We start from the raw sequence: 15,813 nt of genomic DNA, 5'->3' as shown, positions 1-15,813 counted from the left end.
GACAAGAGCTAGCATGTGCCAGACGGATCCCAGACCACCATCTCTCTCTGTTTTTTTTTTTTTTTTTTGAGACAGGGTCTTGCTCTGTCGCCCAGGCTGGAGTGCAGTGGCACGATCTCAGCTCAATGCAACCTCTGCCTCACAGGTTCAAGCAATTCACCTGCCTCAGCCTCCCGAGTAGCCGGGATAACAGGTGCGTGCCACCTCGCCCAACTAATTCTTGTATTTTTTTGGTAGACACGGGGTTTTGCCATGTTGGCCAGACTGGTCTTGAACTCCTGGCCTCAAGTGATCCATCTGTCTCGGCCTCCCAAAGTGCTGGGATTACAGGCGTGAGCCACTGCACTCGGCCTCCAATTTCTTTTCTTAAAAATAGACATAGAGGGGGAGGGATAGCATTAGGAGATATACCTAATGTAAATGACGAGTTAATGGGTGCAGCACACCAACATGGAACATGTATACATATGTAACAAACCTGCATGTTGTGCACATGTACCCTAGAACCTGCATGTTGTGCACATGTACCCTAATTATTACACTTAAAGTATAATAATTTAAAAAAATAGACATAGAGACGGGTTCTATGTTGCCCAGGCTGGTCTTGAACTCTTGGCCTCAAGCCATCCTCCCTCGACCTCTCCAAGTGCTGAGATTACAGGCGCGAGGTGCCGTGCCTGGCTCCTATTCTGATTTCAAAGCACTAAGACCACAGCTGATTGCTGAATAAGGAGTGGGAGTGTCAGCTACCTTAGTGGGGGTACAGGGGGAGCAGACAGGCTCCTGGGCCCTGTACCCTCCCACCACCCAGTTCCCCCCACCATCTACCTGTAGGCACCCCCTCTCCCCTGGAGTCTCTAACACAGAGCTGGCAGGGTACAGCCGGGCCTGGGCTGCCAACCTGGCTTGCCTGGTTCCTTAGGCCCTGAGATTGGGGGCCAGCTCCTCCCCACTTCCAGCCTGGCCCTCCAAACCCAAATCAGGTCAAGGTCATGGTGCTGGGACAACAGACCTCCCCCTGAGCTCAACCTTACCTTGAAAGCCCTGTCTCTTCAGGTTCTCGTCCACCAGAGCGTCCCCGGAATCCCTCTCTGGGGGCAGGGCAGGGGGAGAGAAGCCAAGTGAGGAGGCAGTTCCTGGGGCCCAAGATGGCATCGTTGCCAAGTGAGGAGGCTGAAGCAAGGGGATCGCTTTGAGCCCAGGAGTTTGAGACCAGCTTGGGCAACATAGCGAGACTCCTTCTCTACAAAAAATGTAAAACTTAGCCAGGTTTGGTGGTGTGCTCCTGCTGTCCCAGCTACTCAGGAGGCTGAGGCAGGGTTGCTTGAGCCCAGGAGTTTAAGGCTGCAGTGAATTACGACTATGACACTCCAGCCTGGGCTACAGAAAGACCTGTCTCTTAAAACAAATGCTTATGGCCAGGCATGGTGGCTCACGCCTGTAATCCCAGCTACTCGGGACGCTGAGGCAGGAGAGTTTCTTAAACCTGGAAGGTGGAGGCTGCAGTGAGCCGAGATGGCACCACTGTACTCCAGCCTGGATGACAGAGTGAGACTCCGTCTCAAAAAAATCCACAAAAGGCCGGGCATGGTGGTTCATGCCTCTAATCCCAGCACTTTGGGAGGCCAAGGTGGACAGATCACTTGAGGCCAGCCTGGCCAACGTGGTGAAACCCTGTCTCTACTAAAAATACAAAATTTAGCCAGGCATAGTGACATGCGCCTGTAGTCCCAGCTACTCAGGAGGCTGAGGCAGGGGAATCGCTTGAACTCAGGAGGCGGATGTTGCAGTGAGCCGAGATCACGCCACTGTACTCCAGCCTGGGCAACAGAGTGAGTGAGACTCTGTCTCAAAAACTAGAAAAAAAACCCTCAAAAACTAGAAAAAACCCACAAAAACAAAAAACCAATGCTCATGAACACAAGGTGTCTCTGCACAGAACCACAGAAAATGTCACTCATGAGGACTTGCTGTTGAATTGGCACCTAATCTCAAGCTGCCCGGATGCCCCTGGTTTATGGTTTGAGGGAGTGGGCGTTGAAAGCAAAAACCAAAACAAAAACCAGAACGACAGCCTGTCTCTAAGAATTTTTAAAAAATAAAATAACATTCAAACTCTTTAAGCTGGCCCCAAACCCATGTGATCTGGCCCCTGCCCACCTTTTTATTTTTCTTTTATTTATTTATTTATGAGACAGAGTTTTTTTTTTGCTCTTGTCACCCAGGCTGGAGTGCAGTGGCATAATCTCAGCTCTCTGCAACCTCTGTCTCCCAGGTTCAAGCAATTCTCCTGCCTCAGTCTCCCGAGTAGCTGGGATTACAGATTACAGGCCCCCCTCACCCCCCATGCCTGTCTAATTTTTATATTTTTAGAGACGGGGTTGCACCATGTTGGCCAGGCTGGTCTCGGACTTCGGACCTCAGGTGACCCACCTTCCTCGAACTCCCAAAGTGCTGGAATTACAGGCCTGAGCCACTACTCCTGAGCTGTTTTTCTTTTTTATAGAGATAAGTTCTCACTATGTTGCCTAGGCTGGTCTCAAACTCCTGAGCTCAAGCAATCCTCCCACCTCAGCCTCCCAAAGTAGTAGGATTAGAGGCGTGGACCACCGTGCCTGGTCCCTTGCTACCTCTTTGGCCTCAATTTCACCATCCTTCCCTCACTCAGCCTGCACCAGCTACAAGGGCACCTTGCGAGCCTTCAAACACACAAGCACGTTCTTGCCTTAGGGACTTTGCATGACTTTTTCTTTGTCCCCACAGTCTTTTTTTTTTTTTTTTTTTTGAGACAGAGTCTCCCTCTGTCACCCAGGCTGGAGTGCAATGGCGTGATCTCGGCTCACTGCAACCTCCACCTCCTAGGTTCAAGCGATTCTCCCGCCTCAGCCTCCTGAGTAGCTGGGATTACAGGCACACATGACCACGCCAGGCTAATTTTTGTATTTTTAGTAGAGACGGGGTTTCACCATGTGGGTCAGGCTGGTCTCAAACTCCTGACCTCATGATCTGCCTGCCTCGGCTTCCCAACGTGCTGGGATTACAGGTGTGAGCCACTGTGCCTGACCTGCTCCCATACTCTTTATGCACCTGGCTGGCCCTCTCCCTTCACTGGGTCACTGCTCCAGTGTCACCTCCTTATCCAGGTTCCTCCTTTCCCTCTCTCCCCTCACTCTGAGTTATATCCTGTCACAGCAGTTATCTCTACCTGACATGATACTGTGATTTTGTCTGGGTGACATCAGCAACTCCAGGGCAGAACTTGGTGGCATTTACCACTGGGCTGCAAGCCTGGGACCCGGCAGGCGCCCAGGATGGTTTTTTAGTTTGTTTGTCTCTTTGTATTTTATTTATTTATATATATATTTATTTATTTTGAGAAAGAGTCTTGCTTTGTCGCCCAGGCTGAAGTGCAGTAATGTGATCTCAACTCACTGCGAGCTCCACCTCCCAGATTCAAGTGATTGTTGAGCCTCAGCCTCCCGAGGAGCTGGGACTGCAGGTGAGCACCACCACCCCCAGCTAATTTTTGGTATTTTTAGTAGAGATGGGGTTTCACCATGTTGGCCAGGCTGGTTTCAAACTCTCGACCTCAAGTGATCCATCTGCCTTGGCCTCCCAAAGTGCTGGGATTACAGGCGTGAGCCAGCACTCCCGGCCTCTCTTTGTATTTTTAAAGGGATGAGGTCTTGCTCTGTCACCAGGCTGGAGTGCAGTGATGCCATCAGAGCTCACTGGACCTTCACATAGCAGCCTGGACCTTCTGTGCTTAAGCGATTCTTCCGCCTTCCGCCTCAGCCTCCCAAGTATCTGGGACTACAGGCACATACCACTGCACCTGGCTAATTTTTTTAATTTTAAAAATCAAATAGAGACGGGGGTCACTATGTTGACCAGGCTGGTCTTGAACTCCTGGCCTCAAGCGACCCTCCCGTTTTGTCCTCCCAAAGTGCTGGGATTACAGGTGTGAGAATTTTTTAATTTTTTTGTGGAGATGGGGTCTCGATACAGTGCCCAAGCTGGTCTCAAACTCCAGGGCTCAAGCGATCCTCCTGTCTGGGCCTCCCAAGGTGTTGGGATTGCAGGCGTGAGCCATCATGCCCGGCCAGAATGTAATTACTTTTTTTTTTTTTTTTTTTTGAGACAGGGTCTTACTCTGTCACCCAGACTGGAGTGCAGTGGTGCGATCATGGCTCACTGCAGCCTCAACCTCCTGGCTCAAGTGATCCTTCCACCTCAGCCTCCTGAGTAGCTGGGACTATAGGTGCATGCCACCAAGCCTAGCTAATTTTTTTTTTTCCCCTAGAGATGGGGTTTCACCACACTGCTCATGCTGGGAATTTGTTGAAGGAAACTCCTTTAACCAGTACAGTACTATACATGTGTACAGTAGAGCCATTACTGTGCTATAATTACACATATTCTCTTGTGAATCTTTATTTCCCTATATTTTCATACATCTGATGGGCTATATGTCTGTCACGAGTTTATCCTTAAACTGCCTGAAATGCAATCTTCCCTTTTTATTTATTTATTTATTATTTTTTGAGACAAGAGTGTCACTCTGTCCCCCAGGCTGAAATGCGGGAGTGCCATCTCAGCTCACTGCAACCTCCGCTTCTCGAGTTCAAGCGATTCTCCTGTCTTTGCCTCTTGAGTAGCTGGGATTACAGGTCCATGCCACTATGCCTGGCTAATTTTTTTTTTTTTTTTTTTGAGATGGAGTTTTGCTCTTGTTGCCCAGGCTGGAGTGCAGTGGCGTGATCTCGGCTCACTGCAACTTCTGCCTCCTGGGTTCAAGCAATTCTTCTGCCTCAGCCTCTCGAGTAGCTGGGATTACAGGCACCCACCACCACACCCGGCTAATTTTGTTTTTTGTTTTTGTTTTTGTTTTTGAGACGGAGTCTCGCTCTATTGCCCAGGCTGGAGTGCAATGGCGCAATCTTGGCTCACTGCAAGCCCCGCCTCCCAGGTTCTTGCCATTCTCCTGCCTCAGCCTCCCAAATAGCTGGGACTACAGGTGCCTACCACCACACCCGGCTACTTTTTTGTATTTTTAACAGAGGTGGGGTTTCACCGTTAGCCAGGATGGTCTCAATCTCCTGACCTTGTGATCTGCCCACCTCAGCCTCCCAAAGTGCTGGGATTGCAGGCGTGAGCCACCACACCTGGCCTAATTTTGTAGTTTTTAGTAGAGATGGGGTTTCTCCATATTGGTCAGGCTGGTTTCGAACTCCTGACCTCAGGTGATCCGCCTACCTTGGCCTTTCAAAGTGCTGGGATTACAGGTGTGAGCCACCGCACCTGGCCTTAATTTTTGTATTTTTAGTAGTCCTGATCTCAAATTATCTGCCCACCTTAGCCTCCCAAAGTGCTGGGATTACAGGCATGAGCCACCGTGCTCAGCTCAATCTTCCTTTTAATATGCCCAGACACACCAGGTATGTGGCTGCATTTCATCCTGGCCTGCTGAAGCCTTTGATTCTATTGCACAAATCACAATTCTTGCTCTCCAGCCCTGTTGCATAGCTTTTCACTATCTGCTCTTTGTGTGTCATGGAGCAGCAGCCTCCCTCCTGGCATAAAGCAGGCCCTGCAGAAGAGCTCCCTGTCCCAGCGGGTCTCCTCGCCACTGTATGCTAATATGACACTGTGAGTCTCCCAGTTTGAGAACCATCTATTCCCCTGGAGGAACAAACCCTTAAGAGTCTCTTCTTTCTTGCCACTTTCAAGCAAACCACGCGTAATTTTTCTTTTTTTCTTTTTTTTTTTTGAGACAGGGTCTTACTCTGTTGCCCAGGCTGGAGTGTAGTGGCGTGATCTCAGCTCAATGCAACCTCCACCTCCTGGGTTCTAGTGATTCTTGTGCCTCAGTCTCCTGACGACAGGGAGATTACAGCTGGGATTGCAGGTGTGAGCCACCACGCCTGGCTAATTTGTATATTTTTAGTAGAGATGGGCGCTCACCATGTTGGCCAGGCCGGTCTCGAACTCCTGACCTCAAGTGCCCGCCTTGGCCTCCCGAAGTTCTGGGATTACAGGCGTGAGGCATCGTGCCCAGCCATAAACCAAGCCTAAATGTATGCTATTACAGTAACACAGAATTAACAAACACAGAATGGAAATATGATCCTCCCATTCCCTGTTTTGTTGTTTCATTTTTTTGAGGAGGGGTCTTGCTCTGCTACCCAGGCTGGAGTGCAATGGTGCAATCATAGATCACTGGAGCTTTCAAACCCCTCCTGGGCTTAAGTGATCCTCCCACCTCAGCCTCCTGAGTAGCTGAGATTACAGGTGTAACAGGTGCGTACCACCATGCCCAGCTGATTTAAATTTTTTTTAGAGCTGGGGGGGGGGTCTCATTATGTTGCCCATGCTAGTCTTGAACTCTTGGCCTCAAGTGATCCTTCTGCTTCAGCCTCCTGAGTAGCTGAGACTACAGGCATGTGCTGCCACATCAGAGCTTAAAAACAAAAAAATTTGTAGTGACACAGTCTTGCTATGTTGCTCAGGCTGGTCTTGAACTCCTGGACTCAAGCAATCCTCCCACCTCAGCTTCCCAAAGTGCTGGGATTATAGGTATGAGCCACTTTCCTGAAATCCCCCAACCACGTTTTTACTCAATAATTGCCGCCACCTTTCCAAAGGGACTTTTTATCCTAGCTGGGCACACAGGGTGTATCCATGGGTGCTGCCCCGGGCCCTCACTGGCAAAAACACAACACGCTCAAGGAAACAGAAAGAGCCTGGAGAAGCCACTGCCGGACCTTCCCATCCTGGGACGATGGGACATTGCCCCCAGCCCCTGGCCCAGGACACCCACACGCCGGCCTGGAGAACCCGTGAGCTGATGGGACGTTCCCATTCTGCATCTGGACAAACTGAACACCGCTCTCCTGAGACTGCGAAAGGGGTCAGCTCGGTGGCTTTGGGTCTGGCAGGCCTGGGGAGCCTCATGTCTGCCAACTGCAGCCAAACCCCATCTAACACCTTGCTGTCAAAAAAAAAAGAAAAAAGGCAAAAAGAAAAGAGGCCTAGTGTGGTGGCTCACGCCTGTAATCCCAGCACTTTGGGAGGCTGAGGTGGCTGGATCACTTGAGGTCAGTAGTTCAAGACCAGCCTGGCCAACATGGTGAAACCCCATCTCTGCTAAAAATACAAAAATTAGCCAGGCGTGGTGACCGGCGCCTGTAGTCTCAGCTACTCGAGAGGCTGAGTCAGGAGAATCATTTGAACCCAGGAGGCTGTGGTTGCAGTGAGCCAAGATCGCACCACTGCACTCCAGCCTGGGAGACAGAGGTGAGACTCTGTCTAAAGAAAAAAAGAAAAGAAAAGAAATAGTGGTTAGGCATGGTGGCTCACGCCTGTAATCACTTTGGGAGGACCAGGCAGGAGATGGCTTAAGTCCAGGAGTTTGAGAACAGTCTGGGCAATGTGGCCAGACCCTCTCTCTAAAAAAATTAAATAAATAAATAAATAAATAAATAGAAATTAGCTGGGCATGGTGACACACCTGTGGTCCTAGCTATTCGTGTGGCCGAGGCACAAGAATCACTTGATGGCAGTTTGGTGCTGCTCCTGCCCCTGGGTGCTGAGCAGGCCTGGCGCTGTCTCCTGTGGACCTGGTCGGGCCTTACCTCTTGATGACAAACTGGATGCTGTTGCTGGCCTTCAGAACCTTCTGGAACTTGGCGATCCCGAAGCAGTTGGACCTGCGGAGGGAGATGCCTTCACGCAGCTCCACCACCAACAGCTCCTCCGGGTGCATCAGAAACTTGGAGTATGGCACCTTGATGGGCTCTGAGATGCCAATGGCCTTGGCTGCAGAGACATGGCTGCTGTAAAGCCAGCCGGTGCCATGGGGCCAGGAGCCTCAACCCCTGTGTCCTGTACCTATGGAGGGGGCAAAGCTGCCAGAACCCTTTTGAAGGCCTGCCAGCCTTCCTGGGAGGTGGAAAGAGTGGCCCCCCAGCTTGCAGGAAAGGACCCTGGAGCTCACAGGGCACATGGCTTGTCTGAGGTCACAGAGCCACTGAATAGCAGAGCCAGGGGATAAGAACTCAACCCATGGTTACCCCAAGGCCCACGCCCAGGCAGCACAGAAGTCACCACTAATGGCTGCTGAGATTCGGCATTGTCTCCCCCTAAGTCCACTTGACCTCACCCTCGAGGGCCAGTAAGGCCCCTCGAGTGTCCCTCCTGCCACCATAAGCAACCCCACACGCTGGTGTGGCCCAAAACCACGCCTTGGAATGAGCCTGATCTCTGCCACTGAGTAGTGTGGGGCCTTGGACGAGCCACACCTCTTTACCAGGCCTCAGTTCTCTTCATTTGTAAAGTGGGTCTTAAGACATGGGGATTTTGTGAGATGGGATACAACAACATGGGGGGCTGGGCACGGTGGCTCATGCCTATCATCCCTGCACTTTGGGAGGCAGAGGCGGGCGGATTGCTTGAGGTCAGGCATTTAAGACCAGCCTGGCCAACACGGTGAAGCCCTGTCTCTATCAAAAATACAAAAATTAGCTGGGCGTGGTGGCGGGCACCTATAATCCCAGCTACTCGGGAGAGTGAGGCAGGAGAATCGCTTGAACCTGGGAGGCAGAGGTTTCAGTGAGCTGACATTGTGCCACTGCACTCCAGCCTGGATGACAGAGTGAGACTCTGTCTCAAAACAAAAAAACAAAACAGAACAAAAAAACATGGGGAAGCACCTAGCCTCATGCCCGGCACACCACTGAGGTTATCTTATCTTATTCTTTTCTTTAGGAATAAGATAAGGAGGTCCCAGCTCCTCCCTTCTCTCCCTCCCTTGTCCCTGCCCAGAGAGCAGCTCGGATGGGAGCGGGCAAGGGGATGGGTCCAAAGTCCTTCTGCAAACAGGGCAGCTGGAGGGGGCCGGGATGCCCCCAGACCACTTGTTGCTCACTGTAATGTGTGTTGACGAGCAACTCCACCTGCTTCCACAGGGGCTGGATCACGTCACTGTGGCTGTCTGGAAGGCAAAAGGCAGTCTGTTGAGGCTCTTTAGTGGCAGCTTCTTGGCTGATGTTCCTGCTCTGCTGGTACCAGGATTGGCCCTGTGGTGGGATCTTGGAATGGGGGAAAGCTGGGGCGGTGGCGGTGGGCAACTTATTTCCTCAGAAATGTCACACGCAGACAGGTTCACGATTCCTGGGCTCACAATCTTGTTTGTGAAATCAAATCTAGGGCACCGCCGGCCTAAATGAAGATTTGGAAGGTTCTGTGGACTAGCAGGGACCATGGGTCTTTCTAGGTATGTGACTGAGTATGTGAGTATAGTACGTGACTGAGAACTAGTGGGTACACACTAAGCCTGCGAATTGAGCACGCCGCCACCAGGTGGCAGTGGAACTGTGTTAAGACTTCCTGGTTCCTCCTGCCAGGCTGGGTTTGGGGACGTGACAGTTCTCTCCTTCGACACTCACTCATTTCATTCCAGGGTACTCCAGAGGTGAAACAGACCCACCCTCACTGTGGCCTCCCTCTCTCTCTGTCCTACTTCCATTCTCAGCAGGGTGGGAATTCTCATGTTCCTGAGAATGGGCGTGTCTGCTGGACACAGCCAATTTTGTGCTTTCAGGCCTCTATTCTACTTGTTCAGATAAAGGAGGCTCTGTTCCCAGTCTTAAAACCTTTGCAGAAGGCAGCAGGGTGTGTAATAAAAACAAAGCTTTGTAATTTCCCTTAGCAGTGAGAACCACTTGCAGCTCTGACCAGGTACCTCCTAAAGACCTTCTAGAAGACAGGTCTTTAAATCTCCTCCCACCTCAGGCAGCCCACAGGACTCCCATCCCCAAACCAGGGTGCTGGAGAGAGATGGGATGGAGAGAAGGAAGAGATCCCGAGGCCAAGGGGAGGTGGAGGGCAGGGGAGAAGAGATGGGGTGGGGGTCACCCTCCACGGGCCACTCCTCGGGCTAAGAGTCCTCACTTGGACCTTTGTCTAAAAGAGAACAGAGAATGCCGGGAAGCCACGTTCATCATCTCCTAAGCCATGCACTGCTGACGTCAGACCAGATAGCTGGGGAATGGCAGGTCAGGGGGCCCCAACTCTGAAGCATGGCACCCACTCCAATGGGCTCAGGGTCCCGGATTCCATACAGGTGCCCACCCTGGCCTTCACACAGAAGCAGGCTGAGAACATTTTGCATGCACCTCCCAAGCTAGTCTGTTTTAGACACCGAGGACACGTGGGAACAAGACAAAGTCCTTGGCCAGGCATAGTGGCTCATGCTTGTCATCCCAGCACTTTGGGAGGCCGAAGTGGGAGGCCAGGAGTTCGAGACTAGCCTGGCCAACATCGGGAAACATTGTGTCTACTAAAAATGCAAAAATTGGCCGGGCCTGGTGGTAGGCACCTGTAATCGCAGCTACTCTGGAGGCTGAGACAGGAGAATCACCTGAACCTGGGAGGTTCCGTCTAAAAAAATTAAAAATCCAGGTGAGAACACGGGACAATTTGTTTAAAATTGTCATCACATGAGTTAGCACATAGAAAAAAAAAAATACAAAAGGGTAGATACTAGGAATACTAGTGGTTGCCTGAGGAGGATGTGACCAGAGCTTTTTCCTTCATGTGTTACATATTTTTTGTTTTGTTTTGCTTTGTTTTAAGAGACAGGGTCTTGCTCTGTTGCCCAGGCTGGAGTGCAGTGGTGCAATCACAGCCCACTGCAGCCTCAACCTCTTGGGTTCAAGCAAATCTCCCACCTTAGCCTCCCGAATAGTTGGGACTACAGGTATATACCACCACATCCAGTTAATTATTTTATTTTTTTTAGAGATGGGGTCTTGCTATGCTGCCCAGGCTGGTTGTAAACTCCTGGGATCAAGTGATCCACCTGCCTCAGTCTCCTCAGTAGCTGGAACTAGAGGCGTGCGTCACCACGGCTGGCTACCTTTTTTTTTTTTTTGAGACGGAGTCTCGCTCTGTCACCCCGGCTGGAGTACAGTGGCCGGATCTCAGCTCACTGCAAGCTCCGCCTCCCGGGTTTACGCCATTCTCCTGGCTCAGCCTCCCGAGTAGCTGGGACTACAGGCGCCCGCCACATCGCCCAGCTAGTTTTTTGTATTTTTAGTAGAGACGGGGTTTCACCGTGTTAGCCCGGATGGTCTTGATCTCCTGACCTCGTGATCCGCCCGTCTCGGCCTCCCAAAGTGCTGGGATTATAGGCTTGAGCCAGCGCACCCGGCCCAACGGCTGGCTACTTTTAAAAATTTTTTGCAGAGAAAGGGTTTCGCCATGTTGCCCAAGCTGATCTCGAACTCCTGGGCTCAAGTGATCCTCCGACGTTGGCCTCCCAAAGTGCTAGGATTACAGACATGAGCCACTGCACCTGCTCAATGTATTACACAGTTCTGTATCATTTAACTGTTTCATATCATACATGTGTAAACAGAAAATGCACACACATGCAAAATCCTCTAATCCATGGTGGTCCTGGACATCTCAGAATTTTCTTTTTTTGTTGTTGTTGTTTTGTTCTTTTTGAGACAGAGTCTTGCTCTGTCACCCAGGCTGGAGCGCAGTGGTGCAGTCTCAGCTCACTGCTACCTGCGCCTCCTGGGTTCAAGTGATTCTTCTGCCTCAGCCTCCCTAGTAGCTGGGATTACAGGCATGCACCACCATCAGAATTTTCTTTTTCTTTTTTCTAGACGGAGTTTCGCTCTTGTCACCTAGGCTGGAGTACAGTGGTGCGATCTTGGCTCACTGTAACCTCTGCCTCCTGGATTCAAGTGATTCTCCTGCCTCAGCCTCCCAAATAGCAGGGATTAGAGGTGCATGCCACGATGCCCAGCTAATTTTGTATTTTTAGTGGAGACAGGGTTTCACCATGTTGGCCAGGCTGGTCTCGAACTCCTGACGTCAAGGAATCCACCCGCCTTGGCCTCCCAAAGTGCTGGGGTTATAGGCGTGAGCTACCACACCCAGCCATAATTTTCTTAATTCATCGAGTTTGACTGGGGTGCCTGGGAAGGAGCCCTGCATGGGAAACTTGTTCCAGCCCAAGGCTGTGTGACCTGTGTGGGGAGGTGGCTGAGTCTGACTGAGCCTGTGTTCTGCTCTGTGAAACAAACAGCAATGATGCTGTGCTCATCCAAGTTCCCCAGCCCCTGCAGTGCCACCCAGCCTCTGGCTGTGAGTGCTGTGTGGAGGCTTCCATGGTGTTTTCTAATGCCACTGCAAAACCCAGCTGGGTACCATGTCAATTCCTTAGCTGTCACGCCATGCTGTCATCTCAGCTTGAGCTTGGCGTCAACCAAACTCTCTGGATAGCTACACCACAGACTGCTGTCAAGTCTAGTCATGCCCAGTTTGTGCTGGACAAAGCATATTTTTTTTTCTTCATTACCAAAGTATTAGAAGTGCATCGTAACTGATTTAGAAAATAAAAAACGCAAATCAGTTTGCCTAGCACTGCTACTGTTTTGCTATACCCTTGTTTTTCCCCAGTGATTACATTTGAAACACAGTTGTAAGAAAAGCACAATCAAATTTTCTTCTTTTGCTTAGTGTTACATCCTAAGCATCCTTCCTTGTTGCCTATTTTTGTTTGTTTGTTTGTTTGTTTCTGAGATAGAGTTTCACTCTGTTGACCTGGCTGGAGTGCAGTGGCGCGATCTCGGCTGCAAACTCCGCCTCCCAAGGTAGAGTGTACAGAAAAATGTACCTCCCTGATAAGCAAAAATTGTAACATTTCCAGAGGTGAGCCTTAAAAATCTTTTTAGGCTGGGAGTGGTGGTGGCTCATACCTGTAATCCCAGCACTTTGGGAGGCTGAGGCAGGAGGACCACTTGAGTTCAGGAGTTTAAGACCAGCCTGGGCATAGTGAGACCTCATCTCTACAAAAAATTTTTAAAATTATTATTTGGGCTTGGTGGTACACGCCTGTAGTTCTTGCTACTCAGGAGGCTGAGGATGGAGGATTGCTTGCACAGCCCAGAAGGTTGAAGCTACAGTGAGCTGTGGTCACAGCACTGCACTCCAGTCTGAGTGACAGAGTGACTCTGCCTCAAAAAAAAAAAAAAACAAAAGAAAGAAAAAGAAAAAAAAAATTACTTTTTGGCACACTGACTCCATTTCTAGACATTTATCCTAAGATAATAATCAAAAAACATATAAAAAATGCACATACAAATATTGACTACAGGAATAAAAAATTTCATTGTTTACATTGTACAGGTGAATGTTTAAATTATGGTACACCCATTTGTGTTATTTGTTTTTTAAGAATTTGAAGCATAACTATGTAGAAAACTGTACTAGCATAATGTTAAGCATGGTTCCAAATGTGCTTCAAAACCTGATGCAAAGCAAACAGAAGGCAGGCAGGTGGGAAGGAAGGATGGGGGAAAGAAAGAAAGGAACAATGAAAAGAAGAAAAAGGAAGAAAGGAAGAAAGAAGGAAGGAAAGGAAGGAAGGAAAGAAAAGAGAGAAAGAGAAAGGAAGGAAGGAAGGAAGATAGGGAGGGAAGAGGAAGGAAGGAAGATAGGGAGGGAGAGAGGAAGGAAGGAATGAAGGGAGGGAGAGAGGAAGGAAGGGAAGAAAGAAAAAGAAGAAAGGAAGGAAAAAGGAAAGGAAAAAGAAAGAAAAATGAAAGAAAGGAAGCAAAGAAGGTAGGAAGGAGAGACAAGGAAAGAAATAGGAAGGTAGCGAGGGAGGGAGGGAGGGAGGAAAGAAAGAAAAGAGAAAATGGGAAAAAAAGACAGCAAAATCTTAGCAGTAGTTACCATTGGGTTTGAGGGATAGAGGTGCTTTTAATTTTCCTTTTTAATATTCTCTAAATTTGCTATAGGGGTAGAATCACCCCCTCTTGACAGGTTCTGAGACTTGTCCGTCCTTACTAGAATAATGAGTTAAGCCTGATGCGGTGGCTCACGCCTATAATTCTAGAACTTTGGGAGGCTGAGGCAGGTGGATCACAAGGTCAGGAGATTGAGACTATCCTGGCTAACACGGTGAAACCCCATCTCTACTAAAAATGCAAAAAAATTAGGCAGGCATGGTGGCATGTGCCTGTCATCCCAGCTACTCAGGAGGCCGAGGCAGGAGAATCACTGAAATCCGAGAGGTGGAGGTTCAGTGAGCCGAGATCACACCACTGCACTGCAGTCTGGGTGACAGAGCGAGACTCCATCTCAAAAAAAAAAAAAAAAAAAAAAGTGAGTTGTCTGCAGGGTAGGTGTCTGGTTTACGTTTCCTCTGCAGAACTGCACATCTGCAGAATGCTTTCACTGCCAGAGAAAATTGCTTGCTCCCTTAATAAAAAGTCAATGAAGCTGAAAGAAATCTACTTCTTGGATTTGGGGTGGAAGTCAGAAGACTGGTAAGCATTCTTAAATAGCGAGGAAACTCACCCAGGCACTGAGAGGGGATGGTTGTCAGGATGGACCTGAAATTCTCATGACATTTGCTGTGGGGATGTTGGGCAGGGCCTCTAGTCACTGTCTCCTGATTTGAAAAGTTAGAGGGGTGAATGAATGCACAGGACCATGATTTCAAGTGGAAACGTTATCACTGTGTAAATAATAGCAACTCATCCTGAACTCCCTACCTTGTCTGTGTGAATGTAGATGAATCCATCAATGGGGGGGCTGGGCTAGATGCACTTCCTTTCACACTGCATTAATTCTGTGCCCTAAGGCCAGGCACAGTGGCTCACACCTGTAATCCCAGCACTTCAGGAGGCTGAGGAAGGATTGCTGGAAGCCCAGGAGTTTGAGACCAGCCTGGGCAACATAGTGAGATCCCACCTCTACAAAAAATAAAATGAAAATAAAGTTCTATGCCCTAAATCTATGTCCAGCTCAGGCTACATATCTGTAGTGCTGGTGAGCCTGCAAGCACACACAGGTTCTGGACCTTGCCTTCGGTTATTTACAATCCAGTGGAAATGGAAAAACATGAAAAGTTGCCAAGCACAGTGGCATGTGCATGTCATCGCAGCTCCTGAGGGGCTGACACAGGAGGATGGCTTGAGCCTGAGAGTTTGAATCCAGCCTGGGCAACATAGTGAGACTCCCTCTCTTAAAAAAATAGAAAAAGGGCCAGGTGTGGTAGCTCATATCTGTAATCCTAGCACTTTGGGAGGCTGAGGCGGGTAGATCACCTGAGGTCAAGAGTTCAAGACCAGCCTGGCCAACATGGTGAAACCTCATCTCTACTAAAAATAGAAAAAAATTAGCCTGGCATGGTGGCATGTGCCTGTAATCCCAGCTACTCCAGAGACTGAGACAGAAGAATAGCTTGAGCCCGGGAGGGAGAGGTTGCAGTGAGTCAAGATCACACCACTGCACTCCAGCCTAGAAGACAGAGTGAGACTCCATCTCCCGGGGGGGGGAAAAAAATTGCAACTTTTGGCAGGGCATGGTGGCTCATGCCTGTAATCACAGCATTTTGGGAGGCTGAGGCTGGCAGATCACTTGAGGTCAGGACTTCAAGACCAGCCTGGCCAACGTGGTGAAACACAGTTTCTAATAAAAATGCTAAAATTAGGCCAGGTGCAGTGGCTCATGCCTGTAACCCCAGCACTTTGGGAGGCCAAGGCGGGTGGATCACGAGGTCAGGAGATCGAGACCATCCTGGCTAATACGGTGAAACGCTGTCTCTCCTAAACACACAAAAAAGTTAGCCAGGTATGGTGGCGGGCGTCTGTAATCCCAGTTACTTGGGAGGCTGAGGCAAGAGAATCGCTGGAACCCAGGAGGCAGAGGTACAAGTGAGCCGAGATCGCGCCACTGCACTCCAGCCTGGGCAACAGAGTGAGTGAGACTCCGTCTCAAAAAAAAAAA

The sequence above is a fragment of the Colobus angolensis genome, unplaced genomic scaffold (genome assembly GCF_000951035.1).
Source record: "Colobus angolensis palliatus isolate OR3802 unplaced genomic scaffold, Cang.pa_1.0 Scaffold122, whole genome shotgun sequence".
Classification (NCBI taxonomy): Eukaryota; Metazoa; Chordata; class Mammalia; order Primates; family Cercopithecidae; genus Colobus; species Colobus angolensis.
The sequence above is the reverse complement of the archived record's forward strand: the minus strand, read 5'-3'. Positions refer to the sequence as shown.